The sequence below is a fragment of the Puma concolor genome, chromosome A2 (genome assembly GCF_028749965.1).
Source record: "Puma concolor isolate L17-30 chromosome A2, mPumCon1.1.hap2, whole genome shotgun sequence".
NCBI classification, from domain to species: Eukaryota; Metazoa; Chordata; class Mammalia; order Carnivora; family Felidae; genus Puma; species Puma concolor.
This window is the reverse complement of record NC_141668.1, coordinates 21,022,925-21,038,368: the sequence shown is the minus strand read 5'-3', so window position 1 is coordinate 21,038,368 and position 15,444 is coordinate 21,022,925. Positions and strand designations below refer to the sequence as shown.

At 38.1% G+C, this 15,444-nt stretch overlaps 1 protein-coding gene across 2 annotated transcripts in view; it reads right to left on the bottom strand.

The window, feature by feature from the left end:
- Positions 1 to 15,444, bottom strand: part of CHCHD3 (coiled-coil-helix-coiled-coil-helix domain containing 3) — a 283,193-nt gene that overhangs the window by 147,358 nt on the left and 120,391 nt on the right. The window lies entirely within an intron of this gene.

Sequence of the window (15,444 nt, the reverse complement as noted above, 5' to 3'; positions counted from 1 at the left end):
GTGTATAAAAACAAAAACATTCAAATATACCCTTTGACCCAACAAATTTGCTTCTAGAAATTTATCAAAAAAAACCAGAAAATACATCATGGATATCTGCAAAGATTTAGCCCACGGGTACATTCTCTATCTTTGTTGATAAAATTTAATAAAACAGGAACAACATCCAAAAATAAGGAAATGGTCAAATATCCAAACTATACATCCACGAAAAGATTCCCACAGAAAAGTAATAATGTAGAAAAAATATGCACAACCTATTTCTGCATTAAAAAAGATTTTAAAATAGTAATACAATATGAGCCCTAACCTGTACCCTCCTGCCCCACATGCACACTCCCCAAAAGTTTGTGTGTGTATGTATGCATATGTATGTCTACATATATAATGGCAAAAAACAGGAACCATACATAAAATATTAACAGTAGTTAGTCTTCAGGAGTGGTAGGATATGGATATCTTGCTTTTTCAATATCATCGGTACAAATTTTTTACAATAAACATTTGGTTTTGTTTTATGTTGATGCAATCATCTATATATTACATTTGTCTTCCAAAATGGAAGCCTACTCTAAACGTTCTTTTGTTGAACTCACTCCTTATCAAGACAGAGAATTTCTTCATTAACTTTTTAGACAGTTCCTGTAACTTAATTCTCTTAGCTTACAAAAATTTGTCAGTTGATTTCCTTGGTTTTCTAGGTACAAAGCCTGCAAATAAGGGACATTTTACTACTATGTTTTCTCTTCTATTTTTTGCTCTTACCTAACAGTACTGGTTAGTACTTCCAGAACAAAATAAATAATGGACATCCTATGCTGCTCCTGACTTTAATGGGAATGCTTCTTTTAAGTCACCATTAGGAATCACAATGGCATCTTGGATTTTAGGGGTTTCTTTCAAAATCAATTTTTAAAAAGGCTCATCTTAAGAGCATACACTGTTGCCTCAAACTAAAAGGAATTAATTAAATATGCACAATAATGTAAAATTAACCTGAAATAACACTTTTCAAATAAGGCATGGTATTCCAGAACTCTATATTTTGTGTCAAAGGAATATAACACAGTAGATTAAATTTCTTCAATACTGTGTGTATATTAACACACACATACACATCTGTTTCTACACAAACGCACACACACACACACACACACACACACACACACACACACACACCCCAAAGGGGTTGTCAAGCCCCTAAATGAATTCCTGTATTTTACTGAAAGTTAAAATAATACACGTTAGTAAATGACCTCAAACTTCTTTTCTTTAAAAGTGATGTAAATGAAGAAAAGGGAAGAGGCCGAAAGAAAACATGCAAGAGCAAGCTGGACACATACTGTTTACATGAAGAGTAAGCAATCATTCGTCTAACACTCAAAGATGTAAATTCAAGCTGCATTAATAAAACTTGTTTTAAAAGAACTTTTAAAAAGAAAAATTAAGCTGTTTAGATAACTACTGAAGATGCACTAAAATGCAGACCACTGACACTAGGCACACAAAAAGTGCTCACAATATCTTCTGAATTAAATTTGAAACCACAATCTATACCAGTCAGCAACTATACTAATAAGCACAGGAGATTCTATGATGCATAATCTTCAGAGGGCAGACTTACAAAGGTCACATAAACATTTTTATGGAAAATGATAAACAGAACCATCTGTATACACCCACTATCCACAGAGCCACCAGGAATTATAAAATGGGTAAAAACAGGTATTACATCCAACACTGATAAGTTATACTGATGATTACTATATTTGGTCTTGATAAGATATGTTCAGTTACCCATAGAATAATTTGACTCAAAACTTTGGTTGGCCTTTTTGGGGGAGAGAAAACAATGAGAAATTCAAGAGTATCTCAATATTTTTGGAACGTACCTGATTTGCTGAAAATCAGCACCAAAGAGGGCCTGGAACAGGGTAGCCACTCATTAAATTTTTTTTGGAATAAAAATCAGCCCATTTTAGAGCCTTATGATTGGAACATCACTTAAAACTCTTCTTGTGACCTTGGTCAGTTTGGCTGAGAGGCTGAGTTCATACTGGACTTTCATGTCATTTAAGGCTTCACTCTGTTGGAAATGCCAAAGGCTAAATTTATTCCAACAGGTCAGAATTAACTCCAAGAATTTAATGACTGATTCCATATTCTAATTTTATAAATATACAGGCAGAGTAAAAATTTGTATATATCAAGCTAAGGTCTAAAGTGAGAGGATTCTGGGGTGCCTGGGTGACTCAGTCAGTTGAGCATCTGACTTTGGTTCAGGTCATGATCTAACTGCTCAGGAGTTCAAGCCCCACGTCAGTCTCTGTGCTGACAGCTCAGAGTCTGGAGCCTGCTTCGGATTCTGTGTCTCCCTCTCTCTCTCTGCCCCTCCCCTGCTGGCACTCTGTCTCTCTTTCTGTCTCTGTCTCTCTCAAAAATAAATAACCATTAAAAAAAATTTTTTTAATAAATAAAAGTGATAGGATTCTATTTCAGTGCAAACTTATCTCTCTTATTAGTGTGCTTACAGCCGGATACATATATTTTATTGTATAAATGGATGAGTGAATAAATGAACAAATTAACATTATAATCTGTTTAGATAATGTCTTTAATGAGAAGAAATGTCTGAATTGTATGTTCTTTTGTTTTTTAATGTTCAAATCCACAATAACCTTTATACCACCGTCTTAAAACTTTTACCAAGCTACGTTTTATCAGTTGTCTATTCTACAAAAGAATGTACATGAATCAGCATTCTTTTTGCTAAACAAGAACCACTTTTACCCATTCTTGAGACATGAGCTACTGAGTATTTATAAGATAGACCACTCTATTAAAATACTAGAAAATCTAATGAACACTGTTGCTTTCTACATGAAATTAATGTTTTAAAACAAGCTGACAAAAAAATAACTTAATAAAATAACTTTCTTACTTCACTACTATTAGTGCTTTAAATTTATTATGTAGTATCATAGTTGAAGGCATAATTTTATTAATCAAAAGTTAAATGAAACAAACCATGTAGCACAAATAACCAGAAACAAAGGGTACGTTATCTCAATATCTAAGCACGCCTATTTGGCTTTTGTACTAATTTATTTTCCTTCCTGCTTCCTTACCAAAGCAAATTCAATAGTATTTTCGCTTTATTTTTAAACTTTACACAAGAAGTTCAGGAAAAGAAAAGAAAAACAAACGAAAAATCTCTGATGGCATTAAGAATGCAAAATAGTTTTGGGCGCCTGGGTGGCTCAGTCAGTTGAGCATCTAAACTTCAGCTCAGGTCATGAGGAGTTCGAGCCCCATGTTAGTCTCTGTGCTTACAGCTCAGAGCCTGGAGCCTGCTTCGGATTCTGTGTCTCCCTCTCTCTCTGCCCCTCCCCCACTCGCACTCTGAGTCCCTCAAAAATAAAAATAAATATTAAAAAAATTTTAAACGAATGCAAAAGTTTCTAAAATTAGAGCCTTAAAAACTTGAGATATCAAGTTCAAAAGAAATAGGGAAATGAGAACCATAGTTTTAAGTTTAAATAAAGACCATTAAGTTTTACATTTAATAGATATAGAAAGACTCAAATGTTTAGTGTAACTGCTGAGCACTTCAATTTATTTTTGAAACTTGTATTTTCCAAGCAAAGTAAATTGATAGTGCACTAAGCATATCATTTATTTGACAGTGTTAAAATAATATCATTGCATTTGATAATATGGAACTACATGATGATTATGTTTAAGATAAGCACAAAAACCTGACGGCCAATTTTCAAATGTTAAACTGTAAAAGAAAAAAATCTATCAGGTACCCAATTTATACAATTAAACATTGAGTAAAGTTTGATTTCTTCTGGTGTGTGTCAGTTTAATTACTATATTTCAAATATGACATACAGATTATCAGTAAAAACTCCAAAAGGACTATCATAAAATAAAACTGTGACAGTGATCCCCCAAACAGTCACAAAACACAGCCCTTAGGAAAAAGACATAGGGGCAAATCCAAAGGTAAGAGGATAAATAAATACACAAATTTTGTAATGTCATTATCAAATAATAAAACTAATATTTTAAACAAACATACACATCAGGCTGAGAGATCCTATTTTGGAACTTCCTTCCTAGCCTTCCAAAAACTCAAGAAAATTGGTCTAATTACTTTACAGTTACTCCTTGTATCGAATTGAAAATATTATTACAGTTCTATCACCCAATAGCCTTGATTCTCAATGACTTCAGCCCGTTCCCAAAATATCAAATCTATTCTCAGCTGATGAAGATTTATCACTTTGGAGGATATTCAAAGGATGTGCTTTTAAAGGCAATTCTTGGAAGAAGGGGAAAAAAGGAAGAAAAGAAAGAAGGTGGCGGGGCAGGGCAGGGGAGGATGGGGCAAGACTTTGAGCAGGGCAGTTCTAACAGAATCAATACAACAGCTTCAGGGAGGCTCTGTAGAAGGAAGAACACTTACTGTGTGATTTCAGTTTATTTTTAAACAATTCTCATTACATGCCAGTCATACTTCTACAGGCATGAATTGGTTGACAGTGGAGACTCTTCTGTATTTACATGACCAACAATGATACCAAATTCAAGAAGAAAAATTTTCTATGGGAAATCAGTCACTAACGTTCAAAAAACATACGTCTACTCAACATAATGTATAAGTGGCTTTTTTACTTCAAGATCTTTTTCCTCCATTTCACAACTGACAATTGACTTTCTCACAGCTAAAACTTTAAAATGGCAAAACAAATTTTGAAGACATTTTCTGTAATTAAAAACGGCTGCTTAGATGCTGAGAGAGAATTTTTCAAGAATAATGTTGCTTTTCACTTTTCCCTTCAAAGACTCAAATGAAAGAGAAATGAGTTGAAATCAAGTGATTAGAATTCCATTTCGTCCATCACCCCTTTTCAAAATTTCTTTAAAGAATCTAAATTTTACTGACAACTTTTTATCACTATAATATCTAGGAAAATAATAGTATTTGGTGTTTTCAAAAGAATATATGTAATCAAAAAGTCAATGTGATTTATAATCGCAAAGGAGTTGTCAAGGAATGTTAAATACCTAAATACTTTTTAAATTGGCTTCACATCAGAAAGCTCAAGCAAGTATCAGTCTTGAAGACCTTGTAATTTTGGCAGACTGATAACTCCTCATAATATTCATCTCACCTTTATCGATAGTTGGGCCTCTGATGTTTAGCTCGGCTCATTATCATGGGGGACTGGCACATAGGGAGAGGGGGTATTTCCTAGCTTCCTTTGATCTGGATGGGGACTAGTAAGTAAGTTCTGAGCAAAGTAGTATCTGTACCTTGCAGGACTCATCCTAGTCGAGAAGGGATATATCCCTACTTCCCCTCTGCCCCTGACACTGTCCCATTGTATGGAACGTGAAAATGTGCTTTCTTAGACCCTATGGATGAAGACTAACCATAAACATATACTAATATAAAATTTAAAATTGCAAGTTCCATATTTTAGTGAGCCTATACTTATTTGCCTAAGTAGTGTAACAGTAATTGTTGCAGAATGTAAAAATGTATGTGATACCCTCCAGAAATGGATAATACGTTTTCCCAATTCAGTCAAATGGCTTTAAATTTTAAGTAGTCTCATTTAAAAAAAAAAAAATCTAGAACAATGTACAAATGACCTCAAAAAGTATCAATATTTCAAATAAATTTTTAAGAACTCTTATCTTAGAGTAATTCAAATAAGTCTTAAGACCTTTGAAAATCAAATTCTTTGATTCTGAAGGACCAAGAAAAGGATACAGAAACAACAGGGTCTCCCCAAAAAGGTGTAAGATTTCAGTATAGGTAAGACTACAAAAATCACCCCAGAGGAGGCAGAGAAGAATTAAAACAATATTCAATAAAAGGACTTAAAAGACAGATCCAACTCAGAAGCCCCAGCCCTTCCAATTGGCACCTGCACAAACATGACCATATCTGAGTTCTTCCTGGAGGGTCTCAATTTTGCTTTGAGAAATAGGTAACAGGTGCCCAGTCTACTTCACAGTGCTGTTGTAGACATTAAGTATGGAAAAAACATTTTATAAATGGATCCAAAAAATGATCCTTTGCAAATATAAGGAACTATTATTCAAATAGCTATGTGTACATGCTAAAATACACACTGGCTTTCATTTTTAAAAAGTAAAGAAAGTCATTTGTTTAAAAAAAAAAAACACGTCACTGTAAATGCATTCATATTTAAAAATCTAGGGGCACCTGGGTGGCGCAGTCGGTTAAGCGTCCGACTTCAGCCAGGTCACGATCTCGCGATCCGTGAGTTCGAGCCCCGCGTCGGGCTCTGGGCTGATGGCTCAGAGCCTGGAGCCTGTTTCCGATTCTGTGTCTCCCTCTCTCTCTCTGCCCCTCCCCCGTTCATGCTCTGTCTCTCTCTGTCCCAAAAATAAATAAAACGTTGAAAAAAAAAAATGATTAAAATAAAAAAATCTAATAAAGATCTCCTCTCACCTGCACTTGGCATTTCAGGAAAAAGATGGCTTAATTTGCTCCTCTGAAGATTTCCCCCTCACAACTAAATAAATAACAAGGCTAATACTTACCAGTATTATGTAAAAATGACATACAACCAACAAAACATTTCTCATCTTTTTTTTTTTTTTTCAACGTTTATTTATTTTTGGGACAGAGAGAGACAGAGCATGAACGGGGGAGGGGCAGAGAGAGAGGGAGACACAGAATCGGAAACAGGCTCCAGGCTCTGAGCCATCAGCCCAGAACCTGACGCGGGGCTCGAACTCACGGACCGCGAGATCGTGACCTGGCTGAAGTCGGACGCTTAACCGACTGCGCCACCCAGGCGCCCCAAAACATTTCTCATCTTATAAGATGAGAAAAACATTGATTCCATGATTGATCATAAAACAGAATGTGAAAGACAACCAAAGGACCATCCAAACACAGATCAGAAAGCCTAGGGTGGCAGTAAGGGGACTAAGAAACCCCACAATTTTTTAAATTTTTTTTTTCAACGTTTATTTATTTTTGGGACAGAGAGAGACAGAGCATGAACGGGGGAGGAGCAGAGAGAGAGGGAGACACAGAATCAGAAACAGGCTCCAGGCTCTGAGCCATCAGCCCAGAGCCCGACGCGGGGCTCGAACTCACGGACCGCGAGATCGTGACCTGGCTGAAGTCGGACGCTTTAACCCACTGCGCCACCCAGGCGCCCCACCCCACAATTTTTTAAGTTTAGATTTTTATTAGAAAATTTGTTTTGTTAATTATTTTCCAATGTCTGAAAAAATAATTCCCAGATAGTACATTAAATGCTGTCAATTGTGTTACACTGTATAATATGTTGCTATGTGGTTTCTCCATTTTATCAAAATTACATTTGAGAGAATGAAAACCATTTGTCTACATTTAAAATTCCTCATCTCTACAACTCAATATTTTTCCTTGATGCATTCTAAATGCCCTAGTAGAAATTATTTTGAAAAGAAACCATTAAAGGTATGCTAATGACTCTGAATTGTGACAGATGCTGTGGAAACAGGCCTGTTGGCTGAGGCACAGCACCATTAACTATCTATCATAAAGTACTCTGGACTTGCTCATTTATTACTGCTGCGTTGCTCAAGGGGGGAGAAAAACAGCAAGAGTTTCTCTTTCTGAGGCAAAAATCATAAGCCACTCACTTATTCTAATGTCATGATCCCCACTGTTTGTCTGCATGATAATTAGGAAAATCAGAAGTAATGAAATATTGCTTTAACAACGTGATTGGAATTAAACCATTAAAAAGGCCAAGGAGAAAGTTCCATGTACTTACTAACTGGTGAGTCTCCAACACTAGACACCCACTGCAGGCAAAACATATCCTATTTCCTAGGAGTGAATCAAGGTGTGGAATTGCAAGCCTCACAGGGAGGTGCGGGGGCGGGGGAGAAGAGAAGAATTAAGGAGGAGGAGTGGAAACAACACATCGTTATTCGGAGAACCTTCTGTTACAACCTGTTAAGAATATTTGTTGATCACCCATTTTGAGAAGAAACACTGACACAGCCACTGTGGGAATCAAGAAGTAGACCAGTGAGTTTTTACAAAGTGAATGCATGCATGTTAGCTCACTGGGTCCTACCAAGAAGGCTATAAAGAAAATACCATGCTGCTTTTGGAAGAGAGGAAACTGAAGCGCAGCTACAAGCGAGGGGCTGACTCCGTATATCTCAGGCTCATTAGCTGAAGCGCCCAGAGGTCAGGTCTTCCGTCTTTAAGGCCAGTACTCTTTTCTCAAAGACCGAATACAAAAGAAGTGATGTGAAGCGGAGAAGGACGAGAGGTAGGAAGGGTGGGGATAGCTTCTTTAAATCTCTACAAAAATATGAACACTATGACTACTGTATAACATGTTTCAGATAGCTGTTACAGTCACATTACATGGAAGACGCTTGAAAACAGATATGGGCACCCAGGCCTTGGCGCACCCAACGAACAGCCTTGTTCAGCTTACACAAAAGGCTATCCGACCACAGGGCTGCCAGGTACCAACAAGAGGAGGAGAGGGCCTTGTTTCTCTCACCTCCATCAGTTGTTCACAATGAAGGTTGGACATAAAATCCTGTGTTTTAGACCTCGTGAAGATAAAAAGCTTCTGCACTGCCAAGGAAACAATCAACAAAACTAAAAGGCAACCAACGGAATGGGAAAAGATATTTGCAAATGACATATCGGACAAAGGGCTAGTATCCAAAATCTATAAAGAGCTCACCAAACTCCACACTCGAAAAACAAATAATCCAATGAAGAAATGGGCAGAACACAGGAATAGACACTTCTCTAAAGAAGACATCCGGATGGCCAACAGGCACATGAAAAGATGCTCAACGTCGCTCCTCATCAGGGAAATACAAATCAAAACCACACTCAGGTACCACCTCACGCCAGTCAGAGTGGCCAAAATGAACAAATCAGGAGACTATAGATGCTGGCGAGGATGTGGAGAAACGGGAACCTGCTTGCACTGTTGGTGGGAATGCAAACTGGTGCAACTGCTCTGGAAAACAGTGTGGAGGTTCCTCAAAAAATTAAAAATAGATCTACCCTATGACCCAGGAATAGCACTGCTAGGAATTTACCCAAGGGATACAGGAGTACTGATGCATAGGGGCACTCGTACCCCGATGTTTATAGCAGCACTTTCAACAATAGCCAAATTATGGAAAGAGCCTAAATGTCTATCAACCGATGAATGGATAAAGAAATTGTGGTTTATATACACAATGGAGTACTACGTGGCAATGAGAAAGAATGAAATATGGCCTTTTGTAGCAATGTGGCTTGAACTGGAGAATGTGATACTAAGTGAAATAAGTCATACAGAGAAAGACAGATACCATGTTTTCACTCTTATGTGGATCCTGAGAAACTTAACAGAAGACCATGGGGGAGGGGAAGGAAAAAAAAAAAAAAAGTTAGGGAGGGAGCCAAAACATAAGAGACTCTTAAAAAACTGAGAACAAACTGAGGGTTGATGGGGGGTTGGAGGGAGGGAAGGGTGGGTGATGGGTACTGAGGAGGGCACCTTTTGGGATGAGCACTGGGTGTTGTATGGAAACCAATTTGACAATAAATCTCATATATTGAAAAAAAAATTAAATAAATAAATAAATAAATACTGAGAACAAACTGAGGGTTGATGGGGGGTGGGAGGGAGGAGAGGGTGGGTGATGGGTATTGAGGAGGGCACCTTTTGGGATGAGCACTGGGTGTTGTATGGAAACCAATTTGACAATAAATTTCATATTTAATTTCATATTTTAAAAATTTATTTAAAAAAAATAAATAAAATAAAATAAAATAAAATAAAATAAAATAAAATAAAATAAAATAAAATAAAATAAAATAAAATCCTGTGTTTTAAAAATGCACTTGCCCAGGTCCCACCCTGTAACCACCAGTCCACTCAGGCATTTATGTTTTTTACTAGCTAGCCAGGGGACATGAGTGACCAGCCAGGCTTGGGAATCCTAGAGTCACAGCCCTTTCTACTGTACCTCCACACACACTTGGTAGAGAAAAAGAGGTCAGAACAAAATTCACAGCTTTAAAAGTAAGCTACAGATTTTATAAGAGTTAAGTGAAGGGCAGGAAATGTAGTAAAGAATTAAACAATAAACAATCCTGTCCAGGAAGGTAATACCAAGCCTGAGAGATTTTTAACTACAGAAAAGGAAAGCACTCAAGACAGCCCTAAATGGATGGATGAGAAGTTCACTTTAACAGAGACAGACTACAATAAGCTCACACCATATAGTGTTTGCTGAGCAAAGGTGCTTGACAAAAGGTGTTATGACACCCCAAGCTCAAGTCTGTATTAACGATTTGCCACTGAAGTCCAAATTATAGACTGTAGTAAAACCAAATGCTCATTACCTGCAGAAAGATTCTAAGTGTCTCCCTTTTCATGGGAGTTGCCCCCTGGCATTCAAGAATAATGATAACCAGGGAGGTGGCAATAAAATACCGCACCTAAAGATCTTTGAAGTGTTCTAAAGAGGTCTTAACTTACGGTCATCTATAAAGTAGAAGTCAATGTGTCCATTATTTACTTATTCTAGAACCACATGGTAATAAATTCAATATTATTCAATACCTGAATTAATAATACCAATAGCTACATAGTCTACCCAGTGAAAAGGACTGTTTAAATGGCAAGTGCTTCATTTATATGTAAAAGCCCATGAATTAATGTCATCTGGACCCTTCATCAAGGACATCTGTCAGTGACACCTAGTCTATAAAAGAACCTTATAGAGTCTTCTACTCTACATAACTTTTAGCAAACTTACTAAGTGATTATAACCTTCTCAAGTGCTTTGAGTTTAATATATTGCCAGGAGGTGTTCAAGTTTAATGGAGACTCTAAAGATACCAACCACAGCATGTAGGAACAGGGCCCTATCACCTACTGGCCTCAGGGGTAGTGCCCCCCCCCCCCAGCTAGGTTCCCATGTCCTCTTAGATGAATGCAGCAAGGAGCATCACCCATGGTCATCCTCCACCTAACAGAACAGTCATTTCACTGGCCACAGCAGCCCAGAATGGGCATGAATTGCCATTATACCAAGATTTGGACTACTGAACGACCCAAAGGAGCCCCATCACGGCTGACTCTCCCTGGCCCAACTCTGCCTATTCAGATTGATTTCCTTCTGATAGCTAGCTACCCGGCTGGAAGGTTGCAACAGGGCTGCTCAGCTACTGATACCTATTGTGGATAGGAGAAACTCCATTCAGTGAGCATAACTGGGCTCCTACTGAGTGTAAAACTCTGTGAAAATGCAAGCATAAAGGGCAAGGTTCTCATCTGCCCTTCCCACCTCTACAATGGAACTGACATTCTAAAATGAGAGATGAACACACACTTGACCAGACCATACTTTACTCCAACAGGGAGTAAAGGTTATGAGTAGGTAGACCACATGTTCTGGTTTCCCTGGGATGTCCCAGTTCAAGTGTACTGTCCTCATATAATTAATTAATAGTGCCTCCTTCCGCTTTCCCTGTTTAGATGATAAATTATAGGGTGGCCCTATTAATAAAAGAGCTATGAACAAAAGGTTTTAGAAATACAGAAAGACTGTGAATCATTTCTGAATTAGGAAATCAGGAAGGCTTTATAAAAGAGGTATTTATGCTGTACTTTGAAATGAAAGGCAAAATTTAAACGAGGGGACTCAGATAGGTGGAAAAGCAGAGGACAACATTGCAGGCAGAAGGACCAGCCTGAGTATGATACAAGAAGCAAGGCACATCTGCTGCTTCTGAACCACCTACTAGTTGAACTACCTTATTTTGTAAATGGCAGTCCATATTATGGCTACTCTAAGTGTCCTGAGAGCAAGGATCCTGCTCAATCTGTGCTCCTCCAGCTCCGGACACAGCACCTACACAGAGGAGGTATACAAAACCTACCGGTTAATAATTACATGTTGCGATTCAACTGAATGAAGTGGGGCACGCACCATCATGTTACCCTGCCATATTACACAGCTCTGGCTACAACCCTAGCACTTTTGGCTGGCCCTGTAGTTTAGGAGAACATACAGGAGACTGCGGGGCCTAGAGAACCCATACCTCTGTGGAGACAGGGTCAGAGGTTATCGTGAGGCAACATCCAGGGACAAATTACTGAGAAATGGCTGAAAGGTGAAAGCAAATGACAGTGCCAACATGATATCACCTTAGCCCTCCCTTGTGCCACCTTCTGCATCTCAACAAAATAGGGACTCTGCCATGCTCAGAAACAAGAGGAGCCTTCACCTGCAGGCCCAAATGCATATCAGGTAGAGTTCTCAACAGTCCATGAAGTCCTGCCCAGAAAGGCCAAAAGGCTAGCAGCAGCCCTTAAGACCAAAGAATGAGATCCCCCAGGGAGAAGGATTTCTGCCTCCAGACTGCCACATCAACACTCCCCTGGGTCTCCAGTCTGCCTCCCCTGCCCCGAAGATTCTGGTTTATACCTTTTTCCTTTGTTTTATTTCTTAAATTCCACATATGAGTGAAATCATATGGTATTTGTCTTCTCTAACTTGTTTTGCTAGCATTATACTCTCTAGATCCATCCATGTCATAACAAATGGCAAAATATCATTCTTTTTTGTGGCTGAATAATATTCCACCATATATATAAATAAATACAGAAGTGAGATTACTGGACTGTAGGGTAGTTCTATTTTTAATTTTTTCAGGAACCTCCATACTGTTTTCCACAATGGCTGCACCAGTTTGCATTCCCACCAACAGTGCATGAGGGTTCTTTTTCTCCACATCCTTAACAACACTTGTTTCTCGAATTTTTAATTTTAGCCATTCTGATGGGTGTGAGGGGATATCTCATTGTGGTTTTGATTTGCATTTCCCTGATGATGAGTAATGTCAAGCATCTTTTCATGTGTCTGTTGGCCATCGGGATGTCTTCTTGGGAGAATGTCTATTTAGGCCTTTAGTCCATTTCTTACTTGCATTTGTTTTTTTTGTTTTTTTGTTTTTTTGTGTTTTTTTGGTGTTGAGTGGTATAAGTTGATTATATATTTTGGATACTCACCCTTTATCAGATTAGTCATTTGCAAATATCTTACCCCATTCAGTAAGTTATCTTTTAGTTTTGTTGGTTCTGCTGTGCAGAAGCTTTTTGATGTAGTCCCAATAGTTTATTTTTGCTTATTTTCCCTTTGCCTCAGGAGACATATATCTAGACAGATGTTGTTACAGATGATGTCAGAGAAATTACTGCCTGTGTTCTCATACAGGATTTTATGGTTTCAGGTCTCACATTTAGGTCTGTAATCCATTTTGAGTTTATTTTTGTGTATGGTTATAAGGAAGTGGTCCAGTTTCATTCTTTTGTCTATGGCTGTCCAGTTTTCCCAGCACCATTTGTTGAAGAGACTGTCTTCCTCTCATTGCATATTCTCACCTCCTCTGTTAAAGATTAATTGACCATGTAATTGTGGTTTGATTTCTGGGCTTTCTATTCTGTTCCATTGATCTATGTGTCTATTTTTGTGCCAGTACCATATTGTTTTGAGGACTACAGCTTTGTAATATAACTTGAAGTCTGGAATTGTGATGCCTCCAGCTTTGTTGTTCTTTTTCAGGATTGTTTTGGCTATTCAGCAACTTCTGTGGTTCCATACAAATTTTAGCGTTGTTTTCTCTAGTTCTGTGAAAAATTGTGGTGTTATTTTCACAGGGATTGCATTAAATCTGTAGATTGCTTTGGGTAGTATAGACATTTTAACAATATTTGTTCTTCCGATCCATGATCATGCAATGTCTTTCCGTTTATGCCATCTTCAATTTCTTTCATCCATGTTTTAGTTTCCAGAGTACAGGTCTTTCACCTCTTTTGGTTAAATTTATTTCTAGGTATTTTAAGCGTGGTGCAGTTTTTAAACATGTTTTCAAAAACAACGTCATCTGACCCAATTATCAAAGTTGTTCAAACTCAAACACAAAAGTAAAAATTCCCTGAATAATGACAAAACACTCCATAGATATAAGGTGGCACGCACGTGCACACACGATCAAGAGGCTGAATTACAGCATGAAATACGGAGTTCACTATTTTTATTCCTTTTTGGTTAACTCCTCTCTTTCCCTAATCTGCAAGTATTTCAGGCCTCAGCCTTAAGCATGATATATACCAATTATTCCTACCAACATGTAAAGGCCATTAGGGAAGGGATTTCTCTTTTTGTATGTTTTGATATATCCCCAGCATATAAACTACAGTGCGGAGCACAGAGTAGGCTCTCAATAAATAATTCTTGAATAAAGAGAAATGCAGATGGAACACACATACCTACAGACAGATCTACATACGAGATAAAGAAAACGTTCACTCTTGATCAACCCATGAGCATTGGTTGTGATAGGCAAGTTATGTTTTAAATTATAAGAGCTTTATAAAAATTCCACATGAGTACAATAAAATGTCGTTATAATCATGGAATGAGGTCTATCAATGATCATTATTCAATTACCATATATCTGCCTCTGTTCAAGGTAAAACAGAAGCCAGTGACATTTATTCACTACCAAAGTCGTTCTAACGGTGGCCTTGAATAACCGACAAATAATATGGACCTTTCCCCCATTATTTAAGAGTGACTAGGGCATAAGGTACCAGTTTCATAGTCTAGGAAGTTGTATTCATCTTTGTCCAGCTACTTACGTCTCTTAAATGAGGAGGTAGGCAAATGGGCCATTGAGAAAACCACCACGTAAGGAGGAGAGACAGAGGTTCCTGGGTGGCTCAGGTGGTTAAGCATCTAGCTCTTGATTTCGGCTTAGGTCATAATCTCACAGTTCGTGAGAGGGAGCCCCAATCGAGCTCTGCAATGACAGCTCAGAGTATGCTAGGGATTCTGATTCTCTCTCTCTCTCTCTCTCTCTCTCTCTCTCTCTCTCTCTCTTTCTCTCTTACTCTATCCCTCCCTGACTTGCATGCACATGCTCACTTGCTCTCTCTCTCAAAATAAATAAAAATTTTTAAAAAATAAATAAAATAAAGGAGAGACAGAAGAGGTGATACAAAGATAAACATGCATTCCCCTAGCTCTGTTGAAGAGTGATCTACCCTGGCCTTCTTATTCTCTGGCCTGCAATCTTCACAGCCTACCTGGAAATCACCACTGAAGATGATGAAAAACATCCCAGACAGGAAAACTAGAGATAGTGGAAACTGAGCTCACTGTCACTTTATCCCTAAGAGGCCTGGGCCTCTTTCTTCACAAATAGGAGGTTAGGTAGGGTGATTTCTATAGTTTCTTTAAGTTGTAACAAGAAGTACAGTGATCGTGCGAGACAATTTCACCTCTACCTGCACCAAGGCTGACTGGCCACTAAGACGGGGGAAGGAAGGAGACAGAGCGCCATACAGCAGGTTC